Source organism: Balaenoptera ricei, chromosome 2, assembly GCF_028023285.1.
Source record: "Balaenoptera ricei isolate mBalRic1 chromosome 2, mBalRic1.hap2, whole genome shotgun sequence".
Classification (NCBI taxonomy): domain Eukaryota; kingdom Metazoa; phylum Chordata; class Mammalia; order Artiodactyla; family Balaenopteridae; genus Balaenoptera; species Balaenoptera ricei.
Window position 1 is genome coordinate 71,631,368 of NC_082640.1, and position 26,978 is coordinate 71,658,345.

Below are 26,978 nucleotides of genomic sequence, written 5' to 3' on the forward strand. Positions count from 1 at the left end.
TGTAGGGGTCCTGGCAGGGGACTCAGGTCCCAAGCAGAGAAGGGAACCTGGGGGGGATCTTCACAGCTAGACCCAGCCCAGCACAAGCCAGGACAAACACCCTCCTGAGCCTAACCTGAGAACATGCACTGCAAACTGTGTGTCTATATCTTATGCTGCTCTTTCGGTGAAGAAATCGTGTGTAGGAGTATTGAAATGGATGTTCTCAGACTGTATTTATTTTGGACAAATAAACCTGTAAACCGTGTGAGGACTGTGAGTTGAGTCTTATGCTCCCTTTAAGAACCCCTACCTGGGGCACTGGCTGACCCTTTCCAGGGTGCTACCCCTACCCCACCCCGCATACCTGGTCACGTAGAGGTGTCTGTTAACGCCTTGATGGCTGAGCTCAGAGCACCCTTATATGAGGTTTTGTTAGTATCACTGGCTATTTGGCAAAGCTGAGTTACCTGAGGTTGGTGACTCATAGCGAATCACCGTCACCCAACAGTCTGACAAGGACACACTAGAGAATTCACACGGTGGGAAATGGGCCTGTCACAATGTCCAAATGCTGGGGGCCTCGGTTGAAACTTTCTCACTTTGTGCCTTGCTGGGGCTCCAGCTTGGATGTTCTGATCATCATAGCTTCAGTTGATCAAAAAGCCTGTTGGAAATTGCTCAGGGGCCCTCATAGGCTGGCAAAGACTATTAAGGTTCACTGCTATGAGTGAAAAGGTATCAGTTCTGGCTGATAAATACAGGTTATAGTGGAAGCGTGCATTGACAGCTCTAGAGAGCAATGGTTACTTAAATGTAAAATTGCCAATGGTGGGAGACCTCAAGAAGGCGGAAACCATGCTGGTTGCTAGGGGACATGAAATCTCGGGTGCTTGAAGGTGTTTATCCTTGTCTCCCAAAAGCCAGCAGAGGCTCCAGCACACAAAGATTGGGTGCTCAGGGAGTGTCTGCTTAAATGGGGGCTCAGTGCCATGGTGTTTCAGAGGGGCTACAGGGCCTCAGACCTTCACGGTGGGCTTCGTGGAGGAGGCACAGCCTGTGGAGAATTTGACTGATGGTTATAGATCGGGGAGAGACCTGGCTTTCCATCCTGATTTTACCACTCACCAGCTGTGCAACTTTAGGCATGTTACACAACCTCTCTGAGAGGGTTTCCTTACCTATATAGTGCAGGTGGTAACTGACATCCACATAGGTTTGTTGGGAGAAAGGCCAGCCACATGGCAGGAGGTCAATCAGTAGCTGTTATTAACATTTATGGGACTTCCCTGGTGGCGCAGTGGTTTAGAATCCGCCTGCCAATGCAGGGGACACGGGTTCGAGCCCTGGTCCGGGAAGATCCCACATGCCGCGGAGCAACTAAGCCCGTGCGCCACAACTACTGAGCCCGCATGCTGCAACTACTGAAGCCCATGCGCCTAGAGCCCGTGCTCCACAAGAGAAGCCACCGCAATGAGAAGCCCACGCACTGCAACAAAGAGTAGCCCCTGCTTGCCACAACTAGAGAAAGCCCACATGCAGCAACGGAGACCCAATGCAGCCAAAATAAATGAAATTTATGATGACTAATGGTTATCATCACCGTGGTGTCCGTAGAGCACAGTCCTGCCTGTTCCTACACTGGCTCCTTTGGCAAACAAGATGTGGGGTCTTAGAGGGGTGCCAGCCGGGCCCCCTGGATGACCCCTGCCTGTCTTGCACTTGCCACCACCCTTCCTGACCCTGAGGAGTCAGTTATTTTTCTGTGGCATGAACCCTTTCCTCTGCCCCAAATACAAGACAGTCTTGGGCTTCCCTGGTGGCGCAGTGGTTGAGAATCTGCCTGCCAATGCAGGGGACACGGGTTCGAGCCCTGGTCTGGGAAGATCCCACATGCCGCGGAGCAACTAGGCCCGTGAGCCACAATTACTGAGCCTGCGCGTCTGGAGCCTGCACTCCGCAACAAGGCCGCGATAATGAGAGGCCTGCGCACCGCGATGAAGAATGGCCCCCACTTGCCACAACTAGAGAAAGCCCTCGCACAGAAACGAAGACCCAACACAGCCATAAATAAATAAATAAACCCAAAAGTTAAAAAAAAAAAAAAAAAAAAAAAGACAGTCTTAGGAGAAGCCAAGCCCATCAGGGTGACCCCACAAACACAAGTGGGCAACCATGGGGGCTTTTAAATGTGATAAGGACAGACAGAACCAAGAAAACATCCTCAGTAATATCCTGTCACACTGGGATAAAGGAGACTTCCTGCCCATCTTGTGTGTTCACTTATTCATTCATTCATTCCACAAATATTTATCCAGGTGCTGGCTAGACACTGGAGACCCCACAGTAGCAAGAGACCTGGCTTAGATGTCTTCGTGCACCAAAGCACTGAGCACAATTACTTTAGAAAGGAGACACTTCATAAAATGTTTGATATTTAAAGAATTCAGGGACAGTGCCATCCCCTGAGAGGTGGGGATTTTTACTCCCATTTTGCAGAGGAGGTAGCTGAGGCCTGGGGAGCTAGGCAGTGGCAGAGCTGGAACTGGAACCCTGTGCCCTCCACTTGGTGTTCACCGAGCTGTCCAAAGGGAGTGAGAGGTGGGGTTGAGACAGAGGGACTGGTGGAGGGCCCACCTTCACCCTACCCTCAGTCGGAGGCCACGGGAGGGTTTAGCGAGGCATGACATGCTCCTTTCTGAGATCCTGGCACAGTTTTCTCACCCCTACAGGGCCAATGGTGGTGCTCAGACCCCTGCATCCCAGAGCAGTGGGCCTCCTGCTCCTCAAGCACCACACACCAGGCACCACTAGGTGGCGCCAAGTGGTCATTTGGTCTCTGCCCAGAGACCTGTCGGGTCCTTTGTCTTCCAGTCTCTGTGCCTGGGTGGGCCACCTCAGGACCTGGGGCGGCCAGTAGGCATAGGGAAGCTTCTTTGTTGAGAAGCTAGTACCAGGTATCTGTTGAGTGTCTCATGGTCTGAGTTCATTAGCCCCCTTGTTTTTCCACAATAACCCCAAGAGGAGAGTGGGACATTATCCCCACCTTATGGGGAAAGGAAACTAATCCCTTGTAAGGTTAGGTGACTTGGCCAAGGTCACACTGCAAGCTGGGTCTGGAACCCAAGTCCCAGGGTCCTGGGATTTTTGCAAGGTCAGCAGAGGGCACTGAAGCCAGATACTGGCTCCACCACTTGCTGTGTCACCTTGGACATGCTGCCTAAAACCTCAACCCAAATTTCATCGTTAGCCATGGACTTAGGAAAGGTAAAGAGCTGGGGTGGGGACAGGCATGTGGTAAACCCTCATGGTTAGCTCCTATTGGCCTTTATTGCACTTACCTGAAGAGGCCACCCTGCAACCCTCCTCATCTCTCCCTCCCCCTGTCCCCCAGCCTCTAGGGTGGCCAGAGAATAACAAAGAGAATTAGCAGGAGCCCAGAGTAAAGACTCTCTTTCAGTCTTCCCTCCTGGAGGACCCAGGCTGTGCCCAGCCTCTAAAGGGAAGGGGAGAATGAGGTCTTGTCTCCTCTCCTTCCCAAAACAAACTTGAGTCCCAGCCCTGATGGGTGACTGTGTGTATCATAACTGCCCCTCTTCTCGCCTCTGTCCACCTTCTTATCTGAGTGTCTTTGATGACTCTACGAGGGGGATCTTTAGACCTAGTTTACAGAGGAGGCTCACAGAAGGTGGGCAGCTCAAGGTCACAGGGCTGTAAATGGCAGAGCCAGGATGGCACCCAGGTGTCTGAAGCCTCACCTTGGTGTTCAGGACCTTCGCAAAAAGGAGGAAGCAGGCGCTGCTTCCTTTCCCCTAGCTTTGTCCCTGAAACCCCACACTCAAGACTCCATTTCTTTAGGATTCCAAGAGCATCGCCTGCTGAGACATAAATAGCTGGGAGGGGATGAGATGGAAGGGGAGGGGCTTGGTAGGAGACCCTGAATGGGGCAGCGAACCCCGGGTGCCAGACTAGCCCTGCGGGGAGGAGGCTGACAGTCAGCCCGCCTTCCACTCCTTGGACTCCCACCACCTCCAGCTCCCTCCTTCAGCCTCGCAGCCTCCCGGCAGATGCCCGCCCCAGGGGTGCCCCCTCACTACCCTCCCCCAGCTGGTGTTGGGTTCAGTAAGCAGAGCCCCAGCTCACCTGGGAAGGTGTCGAGTGAGGAGGGCGTCCAGTTACAAGCTGGGGCTGGGAGGGCAAGCAGGGGCAACCCAGGGGCAGGAGCCAAAGGCCTGGAACCTGGTGGTGGGGGTAGGTGTGTGGGGGGGCCTCAAGGCCTACCCCCCAACCCTGCAGGAGCCCCATCCGTGCTGCAGGAGGCCCCAGCTCCTGGGGGCTGAAGCAGAAAGACCATGGCATCCTCCTCAGATGCCACTTGGCAGCTAGCACACCCGTCAGTTCCCTAAGCTAGGCCTCAGTTTCCCCATCCTCAGAATGGGGGTAGGGTGGGAATAAGCCCTGTGTAACCGATCCACCACAGCCCAGGACTAATCTGGGTAAACTGTGAAGGGCTGTGCACACCCTTAGGGAGGGTGTTCTCCTCTCTGTTCAGCTCCAGTCCTTTCTCTCCAACACCCAGGGTGGCCTCCTCCCCCGCCCTGCACCCTGGGCCCTGGCACAGCACTCCATGCCTATTTAAGGCAAATCTCCTGATCTCCTTTTAAATAACATTCACTCCTTGTTGTGGAACAGACAAGCAGGGCCTGAGCTTAGAAAAAGGGGAGGGAGTTGCAAATATCCCATCAGAGAGTGGGGGGAACGGGAGACACGGTGGTGAAGCAGGTATGGGAGGGTCCTTGCACTCCCCACCCCAGCCTCCCATTTGGTCCCCTCACTGCTCAGGCCCTGGATTGGCTCCAACCCCTTTAGAGGGACTGGGGCACTCCCAGAAGGCTTCCTGTAGCCCCAGGGACTGTGGTGGTGTGGGAGACTGAGGAATAATGCCACTCCCAAGGCCTGGGGGGTGGCGTGCTTGGGTGAAGAAGTGGCATTTGACCAGCAAGGGGAGTGGGAGGGTCTGGGGTAAGACTGACATCTGATCTCACAGCCTGCCCATTAAGGATGAAACAACTGCTATTTGCTTCTAGAATCAGAGGCTCAGAGAGGACTAGAGACCAGCCTAGGGCCACAAAACTAGTGAGTGGAAAGGTCTGAAATCTAGGCCTGGCCCTGCTCCAAATTTATGCTTTCTGCCCCTCCATGCCAGGTCTCCTTGTGTCTGGGGCTGTATGTGACACCAGACAGTGACTCATCAGGGACCAGGCATCATTCAAAGTCCCCCACATGGGACTTCCCTGGCGGCACAGTGGTTGGGAATCCACCTGCCAATGCAGGGGACACGGGTTCGAGCCCTGGTCTGGGAAGATCCCACATGCCGCGGAGCAACTAAGCCCGTGCGCCACAACTACTGAGTCTGCGCTCTAGAGCCCACATGCCACAACTACTGAAGCCCAGGTGCCTAGAGCCCGTGCTCCCAACAAGAGAAGCCACTGCAATGAGAAGCCTGTGCACCGCAACCAAGAGTAGCCCCCGCTCGCCGCAACTAGAGGAAGCCCGCGCGCAGCAACGAAGACCCAACGCAGCCAAAAATAAATACATAAAAAATAAAATTAAAAAAACAAAAACAAAAACCAAGTGCCCCCCCACACACTCTTCCTGCCTGCATAGCTCCCAGGCAGGGACCCTGACTCCGCTTCTGCCTCCCTCTCCTTTTCTCCAGGCCAACCACACCTCTCCTTCCCCTCCTCCCGGGTTCCTGGCCCAGGCATCCCCCTGCTTCTGGCCCGGCCCCCAGATTAGCTCACCTTAACTTGGTCACGTACTCAGAAACTTACAGCCAGAAAGTGGCATGTCCCACACTCCTCTGAAGGAGTGAAGCAGTGAGGCTGGGCTCCTTCCCACTGCAGGACCCCTGCAGGGCCCTTCCCAGCCACTCTGTTCTTCCCACCACGTGAGGCCTGGAGGCCCTCCCTCTCCTGCTTCCTTCTCTCCCTCTTTCCCCCAGGTGTCCTGGCCGCCTCCCCAGCCTCCCATCTCAGAGTGGCTAATCCCCCTGTGGTCCTCACATGACGGAGACGCCCTCTCTGGGGTTCAAAAGGAGAGGGTCAGGGATCCTTTACAGATCACGTTGCCTCCTCAGGCATGTGAGCCCCAAGAGGCCAGCCCCACCCGCATGTCGGTGTCATGCTGGACTAGGGGGTGGAGGACCAGAGTGAGGAAGAAGCCCTAGCCTTGTCTTCCTCTGGGCACATAGAGCAGATAGGGGCCAAAGCGGTCAGCTGGTCCAATGGCCTCATTTCACAGATGAGCAACTGTGGCCCAGGGAAGAGGAGGAGAGGCCCCGGGGGCTCACAGTGAGACAGAAGCTGATCTGGGTCTTACTGGGACCCCTGGTACGCTCAGGTGGGGCTTGATCCCAGGGGAAGGAGGGTCAATTATAGGAGGAAACTCGGCTCAGTGTTTAGTCGGGGTGGGATGTCCTTGAACTTTTCAGGGTCTTTCTAGCTTGGCTCTACCTTTTACCTCTTGTTTGCCCTTGGACAATCCACTTTCCCTCTTTGGGCCTCAGTTTTCTTGTGTAAAACAAGTGGGTTGGGTAGATGGTCTTTAAGATCCCTTACTGTTTACATCTTCTGCACCTCCCATCAGCCCAGTCCCATCCCCCAGGCCTTTCCAGCGCTCGCCCAGGCCCAGGTCTGCCTCATAGCCCCTCAAGAGTGCTCCAACAGGGAATTCCCTGGTGGTCCAGTGGTTGGGACTTGGCACTTCCACGGCAGGGGGTGCGGGTTCCATCCCTGGTCGGGGAACTAAGATCCCGCACGCTATGCGGCATGGCCAAAAAAAAAAAAAGATTGCTCCAACAGCCTCTACACTGTCTCTGGCCTCCACTCTCGTCCCCTGCAATAAGCTGCCCCAGACATTGCCCAGGTGACCTACTGATGCTTAGGAATCTCCCATGGCCCTCCATGGCCTCCCTAAGAATAATCCAACTCATCACCTGGCATTCAGCACATCCCACCCGCAGTCTTGGACCCTGGGCTCAGTTTCTTCATCTACCAAGCACTAACGGCCCCTCACTTAGGGACTGTGGTGTGGACACATAGTGGGGCGCAGGCCAGGAGCCCAGGAAAGGCGGGATGGCCTGAGTGGCACTCAGGGCTTCTCTGTGCTGAAAAGGCTGCCCATGCCACCCTCACTCCTTCATCCAAATTGGTGAGGTGCTCCAAGGCTGGTTCAAGCTCCATCCCCTCCTAGGGAGGCCAGGCCCCCTGGGTGGCCCCATCGGAGTGACCTTGCCCATGTGGAGCTCCCACGGGGCCAGATTCACTCGCCTGCCTGTATCTGCAGCTCCCGCCATCCTGTGGGGAATGTACAACTGGCCGCTCCCGGAGAACCAGCTGGCAGACACTCGCTGAGCGAACCCTTGGGTCTGTGGGCTCCTGCCCACCCCCCTCTCCTTCCCCCAGGGCGGTGTTTTTAACATGGGATTTTCTTTGACTCTCAGAGACTTCCTCACTGCCAACTCCACAAGCTCATAGCTGGGCCTCGGGGCAGACTCTCAGCTGGAGGTTTTAGACCCTGTCTTGCCCTGATCCAGTGACTGGCCAAATGGACTCTCAGAAACCTTCCCCAAAGGCCCAGGAAGGAGTAGCTGGCAGGAAATACCACTTACTAGAAGAGAACGCTAAGGGAAGAGAAGCCAGGACCTAGAAGCTTGGAGACCTCCCACCCTGGGGTCTGAACACTGCTTCAGCCACTTACTAGTTTCAGGGTCTTGGGAAAATTACCTAATGTCTCTGAGCCTCAGTTTCCTCATTGGGAATAATAACTATTTCATCCTATGATGAGAGAATTAGATGATGCACGCAAAGTGCTGAGCTCATGGCCTGCCACTTCGTAAATGCTCACAAAATGGTAGCTATAATCCTTACTGAGGACAGATGGATCAAGGCCCCCAGCTGAGGGGGTGCAGGCTGTTGGTTGTTCAGCCAGAGGTAGGCAGCTGGTTAGTAGCTAGAATACAAACACAGAGTCCCAAGCCTGGTGCTAAGCAGTCTACATACATCCTCTCATTTAAACAGTCCCTTCCTCTGTCAAAAGTAGGGGTTTGGAACAGAAATTTCCTAAGGCTCAGCGAGTACTTGTAGAAGGTCTGCAGTTTACAAAGTACTATTTACTTTATAGAGCCAACCTCTAATCCTGTGAGCCTTCTAATAGTTGTCAACGGTCACACAACTAGATCTGGAACTAGAACCAGGGGATGGCTCCATCTTTCCCCAGAGGCTGGTGGCAGACACTCTGAGGGGCTTGGTGAGGCCCGAAATCCCCACCAAGGGCCTAGGGTGGGACAGGGGCTTTGAAGACAACAGTGTCACGGAAGCTTGGCTCTGGCTCCTGCCCAGCATCTGGTTCTGTGCTGGGCGGAGGCCTGGGTCTGCAACTCATCAGCCCCACCTGTCAGCCCTCCCAGGCAGGCACGTGGGGCCTTTGGTTATCACTAAGGAGAGCGCGGCTGAGGGGGGCCTCAGTTCAGGGGCCTGGTCTCCCTTCCTTGCTGGGCACCTTCAGGCAGGGAGCTCTGTTCCCATCGGCCGAGCACCTCCAAGTTGACTGCGCTCTGTTATATGACAGGCACCCTGAAATATGCAAAGACCGCACTCATTCAATAAATATTTATTGAACACTGACAGTGTGCCTGGCCCTGAGCTGGCTGTGGGGAATTGGACAAAAATTCCTGCCTACATTCTAGTAAAAGAAGCTGTAAAGGAAAGCATAAGTGTGATGGAAATAAAAGAGAGCAATTAGCTTTACACAGGTTAGTCTGAGAAGGCCGCTGAGGGAGGGAAGTACAGCTAGAAAGAGCATTCTGGACAGAGAAGAGGGCCCATGCAAAGGCCCTGAGATAGGTAAATTTGGAGTGTTTGGAGATCAGCAAGCCTGGTGCGAGGTGGGCACACAGCAAGCTTGCCCTCAATAAATGCCAGCTGAACAAATCAACCAATGATCATAAGGATTTCTGCATCCAGCTGAGATGGAGTAACAGGGACTGGATTTACATCCTCACCTAAGACAACTAAAATACCCCGCAAAATATATGAAACGGTGGTTCTCAAGACATTGGATGCCAGACAGGGAAAAATAGTGACTTCTGGGAGTAAGGAAACAAATGAGGTGAGCCCTATAAATGCCCCACCTCACTGCCTGAAGAAAGTTTCCAGACCAGAGCGCAGCGAGAGGAAGGCAGGTGAAGTCTGGCAGCCTCCCCACACTGAGAGGACACTGAAAAGCTGGGAGTACCGAACACAAAGCAGAGAACCAAAAGGGCAAGAGCTGCACACAGAGAGCTCTAGAGCTCTACACAGGGTACCTCTGCAGTAATTCTGCTCAATGCATGCATGTGAGGAAACCACCAGAAAGCATGGTAAGCACCACCCAAAAGGATGAGAGAGAATAATCCTTGGAGCTCACAGAGAGCTGCGAATAGTGTTGGTTCCCACAAACCAGAGTAGAAACCGCACAATTAATGGGACACTGAGTAGAGCCAGAGTCAGAAGAGTTTTTGGCTCAGAAGTGGGAAAAAACTAAACACTGCTCTGGCCCCCACTAACAAAATTTAAGATCTGAAAGGACCAAACTGTTTTCAAGTAACTTTTGCACCCCAGGACAAAGCTCAAGGACATTTATAAGAATACACACACACACACACACACACATACACACACACAAATCCAGCAATTGATAAAATAAAATTCTTAATGCCTGGCAACCAATAAAAATTAGCAGGTAAAAAAGAAACAGGAAAATATGACCCATAATGAAAAGAAAAACCAATCAATTGAAACCTACCTAGAAATTACCCAGATGATAGAGTTATTACAGACTTTTTTTTTTTTTTGGCTGCACAGCATGCAGGATCTTAGTTCCCCAACCAGGGATCGAACCCATTCTCCCTACAGTGGAAGCACAGAGTCTTAACCACTGGATCGCCAGGGAAGTCCCTATCACAGACATTAAAACAGTTATTCTAACTATATTCCATATGTGCAAGAAGATAAAGAAAAGACTGACCATGTTAAGTAGAGATATAGAAGGTATTTTTTAAAAGATCCAAGTTGAAATTATGAAAACTATAATGTCTGAGATAAAAATACACTAGATGGATTAATAGAACACTAGACATGGCAGAAGATTAGTGAATTTTAATACATAGTAATGGAAACTATCCAAAATAAAACACCTAGAGAAAAAAGGCTAAAAAATAATAATAATAATAACATGGCATCAGTGAGCTGTGAGATGACTTCAAGTGACCTAATATTTCTATACGTGTAACCTGAGGGAAGAAGACAGGAAAAAATATTTGAAGGAAAAAATTAACTGAAACTTTTCTAAATTTGATAACGATAAATCCATAGATCTAAGATAATTAACCCCAAGCACTATAAACATAAAGAAACTATACCAAGCTCTCTGGTCTTCCCCATCCAACAGAAAGCACAAGAGAGACCAAGATTGAATCTGGGCCCTCGGCAGTGAAAGCACAGAGTCCTAACCACTGGACCACCAGGGAATTCCCAAGACAGCTGCATCTTCTTGTGCAGTGCCAGCTATGTCACTGAGACATGATGGTGAAGGCTGGAGTAAACGAATACGGCTGTATTGGGTGCCTGGTCACCAGGACTACTTTTTTTTCTTTTTTTAAAATTAATTAATTAATTTTTGGCTGCTTTGGGTCTTTGTTCCTGTGCATGGGCTTTCTCTAGTTGTGGTGAGCGGGGCCTTCTCTTGTTGCAGAGCATGGGCTCCAGGCGCTCAGCCTTCAGTCGTTGTGGCGCACGGGCTTAGCTGTTCCTTGGCATGTGGGCTCTTCCCGGACCAGGGCTTGAACCTGTGTCCCCTGCATTGGCAGGCGGATTCCCAACCACTGAGCCACCAGGGAAGTCCCACCAGGACTACTTTTAACTCTGGCAAAGTAGATAATGTCTCCATCAATGACCCCTTCATTGACCTCAACTACATGGTCTACATGTTCCAGTATGATTCCACCCATGGCAAATTCAATGGCAGAAAGATGAGAATGGGAAGCTTGTCATCAATGGAAGGCCCATCTCCAACTTTCAGGACTGAGATCCCACCAACATCAAGTAGGATGATGCTGGTGCCAAATATGTTGTGGAGTCCACTGGTGTCTTCATTATCTTGGAGAAGGCTGGGGCTCATTTTAAGGGTGGAGCCAAAAGGGTCATCATTTCTACTCCTTCTGCTGATGCCCCCATGTATGTCATGGGCATGAACCATGAGGAATATGACAACTCACTCAAGATTGTCAGCAATGCCTACTGCATCACCAATTGCTTGCCCCCGCTCCCCCCAGCCAACATCATCCATGACAACTTTGGCATCATGGAGGGACTCATACCCACAGTCTATGCCATCACTGCCCCCCAGAAGACAGTGGATAGCTCCTCTGGGAAGCTGTGGTGTGATGGTCATGGGGCTACCCAGCACATTATCCCAGCTTCTACTGGTGCTGCCAAGGCTGTAGACAAGGTCATCCCTGAGCTGAATGGGAAGCTCACTGGCATGGCCTCTCATGTCCCCACCCACAGTGTGTTGGTTCTGGATCTGACCTCCATTTGGAGAAATGTGCCAAATATGATGACATCAAGAAGGTGGTAAAACAGGTATCAAAGGGTCCGTTAAGGGCATCCTGCTACATTAAGGACCAGATTGTCTCCTGAGTCTTTAACAGTGACACCCACTCTTCCACCTTTGATGCTAGGGCTGGCACTGCTCTCAATGACCACTTTATCAAGCTCATTTTCTGGTATGACAATGAATCTGACTATAGCAACAGGGTGATGAACCTTATGGTCCACATGGCCTCCAAGGAGTAAGAGTCCCTGGACCATCAGCCCTACTAAGAACACAAGAGGAGGAGAGAGGTCCTCAGCTGCTGGGGAGTCCTTGCCTCAACTCAGTCTCCCAAGACTCTGAGAATCTCTCGTTCTTGACATTTTCCAAGAACAAGAAACTGTGACCCCCATCACAGCTGGGGCTCTCCCAAGCCCTACTTTGGAGGACCCCTACTTTGTCATGTACCATCAATAAAGTACTCTCTACTCAGCCAAGAAAAAAAAAAAAAGAAAAAGGAAAAAAACCCCTATACCTAAGTATATCAAAATTGTTTTTAAAAAATGATAAAGAGAATTCTCAACCTTTCTGTGGTTTGGGGTTGCTGTCTGCCTCATAAAGCAAAGTAGAGGGTTTGTCTTCTGGGAAGACAAAAATCATCTTTTCCTCTGAAAAAGGCTCTTACATAGTTGGCTTTAGCATCTTCCAGGAATAGGAGGGCAGGGATTGAGGCCTCATGAGTCTGGGATTTCAGTTGGGATAGAGAGAGAAGACAGTGGTTATAACCAGAAAGTCAGAGTGGGGTGTCATTACCTCCAGAACTCATCACTATTAACTCAGCCTGGGCTTCATAAGTCATAGAAGTGGATTCCTTAATAAACTAATAGTTTCCAAAAAAAAAAAAAAAAAAAAAAGAGCGATAAAGAGAAAGACTTAAAAGCAGCCTGAGGAAAAAAAGACACATTACATACAAACAAACAAAAATAAGGATAGCAGATTTTTTTTTTTTGTCAGAAACAAGGCAAGTGAACTTGTTATACCTGGGTTAATACTTCTGGGCAAGTTGAAACTCAGTTACGTAATATTATTGAGCAAACTTGACTTAAGAAGATGACTCTTTCAATGGCGTCTTTCTTTGACTTATTTGATTCTGATTGGTTTGGGTCTTGGAGACCATGGCTCCAAAGTACACTCCAAACACTGGGAATTCTCCTGCTTATAGTTATCATAAAAATCCCCCTGGTGCGTTATAGTCTTTCAAAAGCTTTTAAGTACGTGTTCACAGCTGTTAAATGTCAAGCAAATGATCTCCCTAAGACTGGGGTGTCAGAAAAGGAATAAGGAGAAAGACCACTTTAAGGATCAGGAAACTGGAACCATGACCTGTGAATGTAACAGGGATTACACAAAACATTATGATCTGTGGATACCACACCAAGCCTCCATAGATACATAGCTCAGAGTGGCACTAATACCTTAAATTTTGATCACATCTCTCAGTTAGGGTGAGAGTTTGATCAAAAGGGGGGAATTGTTAAAAAGAAGTAACAAGCCCAAAATGGAGTTATTTGCCCCCAGGACAGCAAACCGAGACTTAATTGTACTTTCAACCTCTCCCAGGAACGTGGCTTTTAAATAAATATCTTAAATTTCCTAATTAGCACTAACCAGTGAGACAATTTGCATAATGAGACCCCCCCACCCTTCCCTTCCCTGCCAAAGAAGATGACCTGGCCTGAAACAATTCTTTCTTTCCTTTTGCTAGTAACCTCCTTGCCCCACCATCCTTCTGCCTCTAAAAGCCTTCCCCTCTGGGCCTCCTTCTAGTTCCTAGATGGAATGCTACCTGAGTCATGAATCACCTAATAAAGACAATTAGACCTTCAAAAAGATACATAGTGGCTGAATGGATAAAAAGCCAAGATCTGTTGTCTACCAGAAACTCACTTTAGATTCAAGGACACAAATAGGCTGAAAGTGAAGTGATGGAAAAAGATATTTCATGCAAATGTTAACCAAAACAAAGAAGTGGCTATATTTAAACCACACAAAGCTGACTTTTAGTCAGAAACTGTCACTAGAGACAAAGAAGATCATTACATAATGATAAAAGGGTCATTCAATAGGAAGATATAGCAATTGTAAATATATATGCACCCAGCATCAAATCACCTAAGTATGTAAATCAAATATTGGCAGATCTGAAAGGAGAAATTGAGAGAAACACAATAATAGTAGGAGACTTTAATACAGGACTTGCAATAATAGATAAGACATTGAGACAGAAATCAATTTTAAAAATCTGTGGATCTGAACAACATTACAAAAAATGGATCTAAAAGATATATACAAAACTTTTTGCCCAATAGCAGAACAATTTACATTTTTCTCAAGCAATCACAGAACTTTCTCCAGGATAGATGACATGTATGTCACAGTAGAGTCTTAATGAATTGAAGAATATGGAAATTACACCAAGAATCTTTTCTGAACAAAATGAAATGAAACTAGAAATCAACTGAATCACGAAAACAGGAGAATCCACAAATATGTGGAAACTAAGTAACACAATCTTAACCACTGAGTCAAAAAGGAAATCAAGAGATTTGGTGACTACAAAATTTGAATTTGAGAATATATATAACTAACCTCTTCTCTCCAAGATTTTCAAGTGAAACTAGGCTCATCACAAGGCAAGTAATACCCACGATTTATGACTTATTAAGTCATAATAAGAGTAACTTATTATTAACAGTGACTAAAGGCAAATTATACTCCTACATAAAACTTAAGTATTTCTCATTTGAAACATTTACTAACCTCTTAGGAGTATTGATTTATAAAATGAGAAGGAAAGAAAAAAGAAACAATGCAAGCAAGAAGACAGTGGAGCCAAGTCTTTAAAATACAGAAAGGAAAAATAAATATCAACCTAAAATGTTTTATCCAGGAAAAATAACTTTCAGAAATGAAAGCTAAACCACATGGGATAAAATTAGAAATCAATGACAAAAAGAAATTTAGAAAATTCACAGATATGTAGAAATTAAGCAACAACTCTGAAATCACAGCAGAAATCACACACACAAAAAAAGAAAACAAAACATACAAAACAAGAAAATAAAGAAGAAATCACAAGGGAAGTTAGAAAATAACTTGAAATAAATGAAAATGAATATACAACATACCAAAACTTATGGGATGCAGCTATACCAGTGCTTAGACGGACATTTATAGCTGTAAATACCTATATTATAAAACAAGAAAGATCACAGATCAATAACCTAACCTTCCACCTTAAGACACTGGAAAAGGAAGAGCAAACTAAGTCTAAAACAAGCAGTGGTAAGGGAATAATAAAAATTAGAGTGTAAATTAGTGAAATAGAAAAACAGAGAAAATCAATAAACCAAAAGCTGTTTCGTTTTTTTTTTTAAAGATCAACAAAATTGACAAACCTTTAGTTAGAACTATCAAGAAAAAAAAAAAGGGACTTCCCGGGTGGCGCAGTGGTTAAGAATCCACCTGCCAGTGTGGGAGACATGGGTTCAAGCCCTGGTCTGGGAAGATCCTACATGCCGCGGAGCAACTGAGCCCGCAAGCCACAACTACTGAAGCCCACGCCTCTGGAGCCCATGTTCCGCAGCAAGGGAAGCCACCGCAATGAGAAGCCTGCACACCACAACGAAGAGTAGCTCCCACTCGCCACAGCTAGAGAAAGCCCTGTGCGCAGCGATGAAGACCCAATGACCCAATGCAGCCATAAATAAATAAATAGATAAATATAAAAAGACAAAAAAAGACTCAATTACTAGAATCAGAAATGAAAGAGGTAACATTCCTACGGACATTACAGAAATAAAAAAGATTAAAAAGAAATACTATGAACATTATATACCAATAAATTAAGATACCAATAAATGGATAAATTCCTAGAAAGATACAAACCATTGAAACTGACTTAAGAAGAAACAGACAATCTGTAAAGACCTATAACAAGTAAAGACATCTAAATATTAACTTAAAAAATTACCCACAGCCTCAGATGTCTTCACTGATGAATTCTACCAAATATTTAAAAAAGAATTAATAGCAGTGTTTTCATAAACTCTTCCAGAAAGCAGAAAAGGAGGGAACACTTCTTAACTCATTCTATCAGGCAGAATTACCCTGATACCAAAACCAAAGAAATCACAAGAAAACTACAGACCCATATCTCTTAGGAATATGGATGCAAAAATCCTTAACAAAATACTAGCAAACTGAATCCAGCAACATATAAAAAGAATTACACCATGACCATGACCAAGTGGGATTTATCCCAGGAACGTTGCAAGGTTGGTTAAATATCCAAATATCAATTAATGTAATATACTTTATCAATAGAATTTTTAAGAGCACATGATTATCTCAAAAGACGCAGAACAAAACAAAAAAAGCATTTGACACAGTCTAAAACCCATTTATAATTTAAAAACAAACAAATTAGGAATAGAAGGGAATTTCCTCAACCTGATCAAGGACATCTACAAAAAACCCACAGCTCACATCCTTAATATGATGTTAGTACTTCATAGTTGGTGCTTTCTCCCTAAGATCAGGATGTCTGTTCTCACTATTTCTACTCAAAATTGTACTAGAAGTTCTAGTCAGGGCAATTAGAAACAGAAATAAAAGGCATCAACATTAGAAAGGAAGAAATAAAAGTACCTGTATTTGCAGATGACATCATTTTGTATATAGAAAGTCCTAAGATATCCACACACACACACACACACACACACACACACAAATACTATCAGAATTAATAAGCAAGTTCAGGAAGGTTTCAGGGTAAAGGATCAATATGCAAAAATCAATTGTATTTCTATATACTAATCAACAATCTGAAAATAAAATTAAGAAAACAATTCCATTTACAATACTATCAAAAAGAATAAAATACTTAAGAATAAATTTAACAGAAGAAATGAGAAACATTAGAAAACAGTGTTAAAAAAGAAAAAGAAAACAGTGTTGAAAGAAATTAAAGAAGGTCTAAATAAATGGAAAAACATCCCCATGTTCATGAATCAGGAGACTTAATATATATATTTTTTAAATATTTATTTATTTATTTGGCTAGGCCGGGTTTTAGTTGTGGCACATGGGATCTTCATTGTCAAGTGCGGGATCTTTGTTGCAGCATGTGGGATCTAGTTCCCTGACTAGGGAACGAACCTGGGCCCCCTGCATTGGGAGTATGGAGTCTTAACCACTGGACCACCAGGGAAGTTCCAGGAGACTTAATATTGTTAGGATAGCAATACTCCCCATTTGATCTACATATTCAACACGACCCATATCAGAATCCCAGCTAACACCTTTGTAGAAATCGACAAGCTGATCCTATAATTCATATGGAATTGCAAGGGACCCAGAATAGCCAAAACAATCTTGAAAAAGAAGAACAAAGTTGGGGGATCCATACTTCCTCACTTCAAAACTTACTACAAAGCAGCCAACAGTAATGAAGACAGTGTGGTGCCAGCATAAGGACAGACAAATAGATCAATGGAATAGAATTGAAAGTCCATAAATAAACCCTGTGTGTCTATGGTCAATTGACTTTCAACAAGGGTGCAAAGACCATTCCATTGTTAGAGAATAGTCTTTTCAACAAATTGTGCTGAGACAGTTGGATATTCACATGCAAAAAAATAAAGTTGAAACTCTTAGCTCATATCATATACAGAAAGTAACTCAAAATAGATCAAATGCCTAAATGTAAGAGCTAAAATTATAAAACTCTTAGAAGAAAACACAGTAGTAAACCTTGAATTAGACAATGGATTCTTAGATATGACACCAAATGCATAAGCAGCAAAAGAACAATTAGATAAAATAGACTTTATCAAATTAAAAAATTTTGCGCTTCAAAGAACACTCTCAAGAAAGGGGAAAGATAACTCACAGAATGGGAGAAAATGTTTGCAAATCATAAATCTGTTAAGGGACTTGTATATAGAATACATAAAGAATTCTTACGATGCAAGTATTCAAATAAATAGACAATAAAAAGACAAATAAATAACTAAAAACTTGGGCCAAAGATCTGAATAGACATTACTCGAAATAAGGTATATAAAAGGCCAATAAGCACATGAAAAGATGCTTGATATCATTCATAAAAACTTTTTGCCAATAAATTTGACAACTTAGATGAAATGGACAAATTCCGCAACAAAAGATACAAAGTGTGAAAGCTAACTCAGAAAGTAAGAAATAATTTAAATAGCCCTGTATCTATTAAAGAAAGTGAATTCATTGTAAACAGGAAAATCTTTTCAACAAATGATGCTTGAACAATTGGATACTCATACACACACAAAAAAATTAAATTTGATCGATACCTCATATATATACACCAACATTAACTCAAAATAGATGACAGACCTAAAGGTAAAACTTAAAACTATGGACACTTGTTAGAATTTCTAAAATTATAAAGACTGAAGTCAAGTGTTTGGTGAGGATGTGAAGTAACTAGACTTTTCCTACTCTACTGGTGGGAATGTAAAACAGTGTAACCACTTTGGAAAACAGTTCAGCAGTTTTTTAAGAAGTTAAACATAACATAACTTTCATATGACCACCCTTCATACGACCGAGCCATTCCACTCCTAGGTATTTCTGTATAAGAAATAAAAGCACATAGCCATAGGGACTTCCCTGGCGGTCCAGTGGTTAAGACTCTGAGCTTCCACTGCAGGGGGAACACCTCCCACCCCACCCCACCCCACCCCCGCATGCCAAGCGGCCAAAAAAAAAAAAAAAAAAAATAGCACAGAGCCTTATAAAGACTTATACATGAATGTTCATAGTAGCTTCATTTGTAATAACCAAAACCTGCAAACAACCCAAATGTTCAGCAAGAGGTGAATGGTAAACAGATTGTTGCATGTCCATGAAATTGATTGCTACTCAGCAACAAAAATGGATCTATTAAGTTATACAACAACATGGATGAATCTCAAAATAATTATGCTGACTGAAAGAACACAAAAAAAGAGTATATATTGTATGACTCCATTTATATAATATTCTGGAAAATGCAAACTAATCTACAGCGACTGAAAGCAGTTCAGTGGTTCCCTGGGGTAAGGGTCAGGGAGGAGCTGGAGGGATTAAGAAGGGGCTGGAGGAAACCTCTGTGGGTGATGATATGTTCATTATCTTGAATGTGATGACGGTTTCACAGATATATACCTATGTCAAAGCTCATCAAATTGCACACTTTACATAGGTGCAGTTTATTATATGCCAATTACACCTCAATCTGTTCAAAACCTGATTAAAAGGATGTATATGTGATATGGTATCTCTGCTAACTTGCTATGGGACCCCAGACACACTGGTAAGCTTTTCTGAGACTTAAGTTTCTTTTTCTGTAAAAGGTTAGAAAGTACCAGAGGGCTTCCCTGGTGGCGCAGTGGTTAAGAATCCACCTGCTAATGCAGGGGACACGGGTTCAATCCCTGGTCCAGGAAGATCCCACATGTCATGGATCAACTAAGCCTGAGGGCCACATCTACTGAGCCCGCGTGCCACAACTACTGAAGCCCGCTTGCCTAGAGCCCGTGCTCCGCAACAAGAGAAACCACCGCAATGAGAAGCCTGCGCACCGCAATGAAGAGTAGCCCCCACTCACTGCAACTAGAGAAGCTTTCGTGCAGCAATGAAAACCCAACCCAGCCAAAAAATAAATAAACTAAATAAATAAATTTTTTAAAAAAAGAAAGTACCAGAACCTGTAAGTGCTAGTTTAAGCCAAAAAGGGACTTCATTGGAAGGAAGTTTCAGAAAGTGACGGAGCCCTGCAGGGTCCCAGGAAGCCTTCTCTGTTCATCCCTCATCTTTGCTTCCCTGATCACAGCTTTCCGTTTCCCCATCTACGTGGTCGGATAGGAAAGCTACCAGCTTCTGAGTTTTGCATGGTACAGGTTTAATTACTCAGAGAGATGCTGAATTGTCTCCCTGTCAATCCTAAGCCCATGTGTAAATCCTCAGGGAAAGACCTTACTGGTGCACTTGGGTTAAGGACTCCACCATGCACCAAGGTGTGTGGTCAGAGGGCAGGGCCACATAGTATGAACCTGGCTGGTCTTGCGTCCTACAGATGGAGGACAGGACAAGTGCTAGGAAAGTGCTTGGTGTACAGACAACAAGAGGGCTGTCGGGAGATACTACCAAGACACTGGCCAGAATTCAGGAGATCTGCCCTCTCCTGTGCTCATAATTGTGCCTCTAGATGGGGGCAGCACTTCCAATTGGGCAATCTGGGAAGGCTTTGTGGAAGAGGTGCCACTGGTATCAGGCCTGTGAGAGAAGTTATGCCCTGAATTCGTGTGGCCTTTGAAGCTTACTAAGTGCTTTCATATCCTCTTTTTAGAGTCTAGACCCATCCTCTCAACTTCTCCTCTAGGGTTAACATTATTATACACCCCTTTGCACATGGGGAAACTGCCTACTGGGGACGTTGAGTGACTTGCTCAAGTTCACACAGCTTGGCAGGGCAAGCTCCAGGGTTTTGACCCCAGAGCCCTGACTTGTTCCCTATCCAAGGATGATGACAACGAGGCAGGGGAGGGGCAGTTGGTCTGTGAGTGTTCAGCAGGGACTGAAGAAGGAGAGAAGCTCAGGTAGCATCTTCGAGTTCCTGTGCCTGCTGTCCTCCAGAAGATGCCCCACCCCCACCCTGGCTCCGGATACCCAGAGACCACCTTTGCTTGTGCTGCAGACTCTCAGATCAGAGTTTCCACTCCAGACCTCTCTCTTGACTCCTAGTCCTGCAGCTCTAACAGGACTCAAAATGGGAATTCATGAGAGTCCTGCAGAACGTTAAAGAAACCTCAGGACCCATCTCAACCACCTGACAAGAACAACACCAATAATAAAATTCACGTATATGGCTGCTACCATCTACACACACAGGCTTTAAGCTGAGTGTGTTACACATGATAGTGTATTTCACCTTCACATATACTATGACCATCCTCATTTTACAACTTGGGGAAACTGAGGTTCAGACAGTTTATTCCTTGTCCCAGGTCCCATAGCTGATAAGTGGTGATCCAAGTCTATCTGGTGACAAATGAACTATCATCATCCTGCAAAACTGTTTCCTCTTCTCAGCCTGCCCCTTTCTACCAGCAGTACCACCAAACCCCCAGGTCTGGTGAGACTCTGCCATTTCCTCTACCTTCTGTGTCTCAGGACAACCAGCAACCCTGAGAGAGCTGGAGGCTCAGGCAGCAAGCTGGCAGGCGGTCCGCACTGACACCGTGGGAGGGAGAGGGGAGCTTGGCTGCTTCATCTGCTAACCACGGATTTAATGTTGCTACGAATTTTTAAATTTCAACTTTTTAAGAGTTAAATTTAATTGCCAGGTTGTAAGCCCTGGAGGTTAAGAGCAAGGAATCTGAGGTGAGAGACACTTGGTTCCAGCCCAGTCCTGGCTTCCCTACTTTCTTGCTCTGTGATCTTGGGACAACTTCTGAACCTATCTGAACCGTAGCTTCCCTATCTGGAAAAGACATAGTCATTCCACCCTCGTGGGTTAAAATGTTGTAAGGGGAGCCGGTTCTGGTAGAGATGGACAAGGCTCAGGCCACACCTGCTCCACCGCACTGACTCCATCCAGACCTCGAGCTGAAGCTAGTTTACTTCAAAACGTTAATAAACAAAGAAGCAAACTAATAAATACTTAACTTTGACAGATGATTAAATCTTTTTGACGCCTGCTTAAGTTTATTTATTTGTCTGAAATGTTCTTCCAGGAAGTCCATGTGTGATCCTGAGCGACCCCCAGACCCACAGCAACCTCACAGTGAGTAGAATGGAGCTAAACCACTCTCTTCCCCCCCACCCCACTTCTTCCTGAGCCTTTCACATGCTAATGCACTTTGTGAACCTCCCAGAGACTGTTGGGGGTGGAAGGAGAGCATTGGAGCCTCCCAGACTTAACTTCTGAAAGCACTTATCAACATCTCTCTTCTGAGAAGGTGGCCACTGCCTGCCTTTAACCTTGGGCAGTCTTTTCCCTAATCTCTCCCTAGCTCCAGCCTTCCATTTCCAGTCTCCTGAGAGACAAATATCCTACCAAATCCAACTTTCTTTTTTTTTTTTTTAAATAAATTTATTTATTTATTTATTTTTATTTATTTATTTTTTGGTTGCATTGGGTGTTTGTTGCTGTGTGCAGGCTTTCTCTAGTTGCGGCCATAGAGGGCTACTCTTCATTGCGGTGCACGGGCTTCATTGTGGTGGCTTCTCTTGTTGCGGAGCACGGGCTCTAGGCATGCGGGCTTCAGTAGTTGTGGCACGCAGGCTCAGTAGTTGTGGTGCACGGGCTTAGTTGCTCCACGGCATGTGGGATCTTCCCGGACCAGGGCTCGAACCCACGTCCCCTGCATTGGCAGGCGGATTCTTTTTTTTTTTTAATTTATTTTATTTTATTTTTTATTTTATTTTTTATTTTATTTTATTTTTGGCTGTGTTGGGTCTTCATTGCTGCACGCGGGCTTTCTCTAGTTGCGGTGAGCGGGGGCTACTCTTTGTTGCGGTGCACAGGCTTCTCATTGCGGTGGCTTCTCTTATTGTGGAGCACGGGCTCTAGGGTGCGTGGGCTTCAGTAGTTGTGGCACACGGGCTCAGTAGTTGTGGCTCGCGGGCTCTAGAGCGCAGGCTCAGTAGTTGTGGTGCACGGGCTTAGTTGCTCCGCGGCATGTGGGATCTTCCTGGACCAGGGCTCGAACCCGTGTCCCCTGCGTTGGCAGGCGGATTCGTAACCACTGTGCCACCAGGGAAGGCCGGCAGGCGGATTCTTAACCACTGCGCCACCAGGGAAGCTCCAAATCCAACTTTCTTCTGTGTCCTGCCACCAGCGCCCTCCGCCCACGTGCCCCCCTTCCAGTGTCACTGTCCCCCACCATTCCCCTCCCACAAAGCTTGGGGAGGCCCAGTGCTTGCCCCTTTCTCTACCCCTAAGGCCCTGCAGTTGTCACCTCCTGATGGCCCTTGGTCTAGCTCCCACCAGGCAGGGCCCGAACCACCTGTGGACCCAATTCTCCTTCTTGCTTTGCTCCTGAGAGACCTCCTCTCTATTCACCTGACACGCCAGCCAAACCAGGCCCTGCACACCCCGAGTTTTCCCACACCCATGTCCTTCCCTCTGCCGGGAATGCCCTTAACTACCCATCTTCAGGGTCTGGCTCCAGTGCAGGGCCTCCCAGGGACCTTCCCAGCTGACCTGGCTGAAGGCTGCAAGTGGCCTCTCATTCCTCTTGGCGTAGTTCTTTGTACTTGAGGCTATTTCATCACTGGTGGAGTCCAATGTACTCTTTTTTTTTTTTGAGGTTTAGTTGATGTATAATATTATATAAGTTTCAGGTGTACAACATAATGGCTCACAATTTTCCAATGTAGTCTTTGGTATGCAGTAGGTGCCCATAAATGTCTGTAGTTGGAAAGAATGAGTCTAATCCAACTCCTTCATTTTACAGTAGAGGCACAGAGTTGTGCTTGACCCACCATCGCCACCAGGAGACAGGACTAAGGGGGTCTCTTGCAGGGCTCCGCCCCAAGCTAGGCTTTTTCTGCCATTGAGTTGGGAAGGAACTCCTCCAGCAACCAAGTGGGCACATTTTGGGGTGGAAGCCAACCATCTAGAGCTCACACTACAGATTCTAGCAGAGAGGTTGGGTGGCCTCTTGTCAGCCAACCCATCAACTACTCTCCCAGACTGTAGTATCCATCCCAGAAGTCCCTGGTTCCCACTCTACCTCTCAGACCCACCTGCCGCCCCGGCATTCCCCGACCTGGTCACTGAGGCAGAAGAGGCCTTAGGGATTATCCATCCAGGAGGCCCACAAAGGCCTCAGAAGGTCCTTAACGCCTCCCCCCCCCCACCCCACAACTGTGTGCACAACTCTGTATCTGAGTATGTGTAGATTTCTGGAGCAAACATCCAGAGACACCACCTGAGACTTAAATGGGGTCCAAGACCCAAATGAGATACAGAACAATGATCTGTTGAGCCTCTCATTATAAAGGTGTTAATACACTTAAGGCTCTTACAACTGTATCTGGCACTTTTTAAGTGCTCTCTAAGGCATGGGTTGGCCCAAAGCCTGCTTTTGTAAATAAAGCTTTATTGGAACACAGCTATGCCCCTGTTTTTGCATTGTCTATGGTTGCTTCCCTACTACAGCTACCAGGGCAGAATTGAGTTGCTGCCACACAGATGTTAACTATATGACCTACAAAGCTCTCTAAGGGTTGGCTACCATTATGATGATGATTATACTTATGAAAAACAGCAGGTCCCAAGCCATACAATTAGTAATCTGGGGTCTGAATCTATGTCTCTGTTCAAGGATTCTGTAACACACCTTTCTGCCCCTCTTCTTCACTCACTTTAACACACAGTGCTCATTCATTCATTCATTCAGCAAGGTTCAGGGAGCCCCTGCTGTGTTCTTCAGGCTGAGCTACTGGGGGCACAGGAGCGGGAGAGAAGCTGACATTATGGCATCGCAGAATGACCTCACTCTGTCTCCAGGGCCCTAAGTGATTAGCCCTGGGTACCTTTGCCACTTCATTTGCTCCAGTCCATTGGCCTTCTTCTTGTCTGTCAAATACACAAATTTTCTTCCTACCTCAGGACCTTTGCATATGCTGGTTTACCTGGCTCTTTCCTGTCATTTAGGTCCCAGCTCAGATATCACTACCCAGTTAAGACTCCTGGACCCAAGTCACTGTTTATCCTTGCAGGGCACTTACCACCATGTGAAATACTTTTTTCTGGGCCTCAGTTGCCTCCTGTGTAAAACTATGTAAGGTAGAATGTGAGAGTTGGATGAGAAGCCCTTAACCTTTTGGTTTGAACACTCTGTGATTTGAAAGCACTTGCCAGGGGCCTGACATTGGTAGGTTTGTTGGGGAATAGGTTATATTTGACTGTGAGCCTCAATCCTAGCCCAGGCTCTGGGGATTGATGGGGAAGTCTCTACTGAGGGATGAGAGAGGGAAGAGGCGGGGCAGTAGGAGGAGGGGAGGCCCAGAATCAGGCAAGCAGGGATGGCTCTGAGAGTTGCAGGCCAGGGCCAGGGAGGAAGTGCCCCCAAAAGGGAGGCAGACAAAGAAGAAGGAGCAACTCCACCAGAGGCGTGGGGTTGGGGTTGTGGGGAGGGCTTCTTTCACTTTTTAACCTATAAGCTTCAGAGTTGTTTGAAATTCGTGTAACAAGTATGCATTATTTTTGCAACTGGAAAAATTAAAATGTACATGCCCTTTGACCCAGCAATTCCACTTGTAGGAATTTCTCCACAGATAAGAGGCATGTGTGAAATGACCCATGTACAAGGCGATTCACAGCAGCCTTGGTTTTTTTTTTCATTTTATTACTTTGTTTTTAATTTTTATCAGAGTATAGTTGCTTTACAATGTTGTGTTCGTTTCTACCGTACAGCAAAGTGAATCAGCTATACGTATACATACATCCCCTCTTTTTTGGATTTCCTTCCTGTTTAGGTCACCACAGAGCATTGAGTAGAGTTCCCTGAGCTATACAGTAGATTCTCCAATGGTTCATTTTAGTTTTTAGGTTTGCCTGATCAGAGGATGTCCCTCTGCTGGCTTGATTTTTCTTCCCAGCAGCACCAAACTTTCAATCTTCCACCCCTTCGAAGCAGGTATCTGTCCTGGTCTGTGCCTTTAGTACTTACAACAGACTTAAGTGGTGCATGATATGCACAAGGTTTAGATTCCCTCATCCTGCTAGCAACTCATAACCAGGACAAAACTAAGCTATTTACATCCTTCAGTTTGCCTTCTAGTCCAACAGTATCATATTTTGAGTTGGCACTTTCATTCTCCGTACCATCTGGGGCACCGTTTTTCAACTAAATATATCATGTTAATCCCTTGACCTAGGCCTCTCATGTGACGTTTTATTGGAAGTGGGGGGTGGGCAGGGAATGCTTAATAAACCAGAATGTCTGAGTTCTCATCATAGTGCAAAACGAAAGGCCTTTCTTGTCAGTTTAACCTGAGGTTGCTGGGGGATTAACAAAACATATTAGGTCCATCAGGCAGATTGGTAGTTTCCTCTCCAGCCTCACAGTCCCAAAGCCTCCATTCTGGCCCATTAATCCAGCAGGAATCCTATTCATCAGTCATTGCTCTCGCACGCATATCTAAAAAAGGCCGGACCAAAGCGCTCCTGGCCCTCTTTCCAGCACACTTTTTCAGGACACCTGACCCCTCAGGCCTGTTTCTAAGTGGGATAAGGCTACAGCAGACTTCCAATGAGCCTTTCACGAGACACACACAGGGAGCAGCCTTGTTTGAAACAGCAAAAGACTGGAAACAATCTAAATGTCCATCAAAAGGGGACAGGCTTGACAAATCAGGGTACATCCACAACGTGGAAGAGTATAGAGACATTAAAAAGAACATAGCAGGACTTCCCTGGTGGTCCAGTAGTTAAGAATCCACCTTCCAATGCAGGGGACTCGGGTTTGATCCCTGGTCAAGGAAATAAGATCCCACATGCCATGGGGCAACTAAGCCCCCACGCCTCAACTACTGAGCCCCCATGCTCTGGAGCCCGAGCGCCACAACTAGAGAGAAGCCGGAGCACTGCAACAAAGAGCCCACGCTGCAACGAAAGATCCTGCATGCTGCAACGAAGATCACGCATGTTGCAACTAAGACCCAACGCAGCCAAATAAATAAATAAAGACTCAATCAAGAAAAAAAAAAAAAGAACACAGCAAGTCTGCTAAGTGCAGATGTTGAATAATCCCCAAGATCTCTGCCAAGTGAAGGAAACAAGGTACAGGACAATATATACAGGGTGCTACCATTTATATGAAAAACTATACACACAAATGTTTATAAATGCTCAGAATATCTTCTGGAACTAGTACCAGTTGCTAAGGGATGGGTTGGGGTTAATATTCAATATCCTTTTTATAAAATTGAGGTAAAATCCACATAACATGAATCATTTTAACCATTTAAAAGTATACCATTCAGGGGCTTCCCTGGTGGCGCAGTGGTTGAGAGTCTGCCTGCCAATGCAGGGGACACGGGTTCGAGCCCTGGTCTGGGAAGATCCCACATGCCTCGGAGCAACTAGGCCCGTGAGCCACAACTACTGAGCCTGCGCATCTGGAGCCTGTGCTCCGCAACAAGAGAGGCCGCAATAGTGAGAGGCACGCGCAGTGCGATGAAGAGTGGCCCCCGCTTGCCACAACTGGAGAAAGCCCTCGCACAGAAACGAAGACCCAACACAGCCAAAATAAATAAATTAAAAAAAA

The 26,978-nt window shown here is 46.5% G+C and overlaps 1 long non-coding RNA gene and 1 pseudogene across 1 annotated transcript in view; one reads left to right on the forward strand and one right to left on the reverse strand.

The window, feature by feature from the left end:
- The window catches only part of LOC132359316 (uncharacterized), a 44,980-nt gene that overhangs the window by 8,534 nt on the left and 9,468 nt on the right, over nucleotides 1-26,978 (reverse strand). The gene's annotated exons all lie outside the window — the stretch shown is intronic.
- On the forward strand, nucleotides 10,605-11,876 carry LOC132360808 (glyceraldehyde-3-phosphate dehydrogenase-like; annotated as a pseudogene).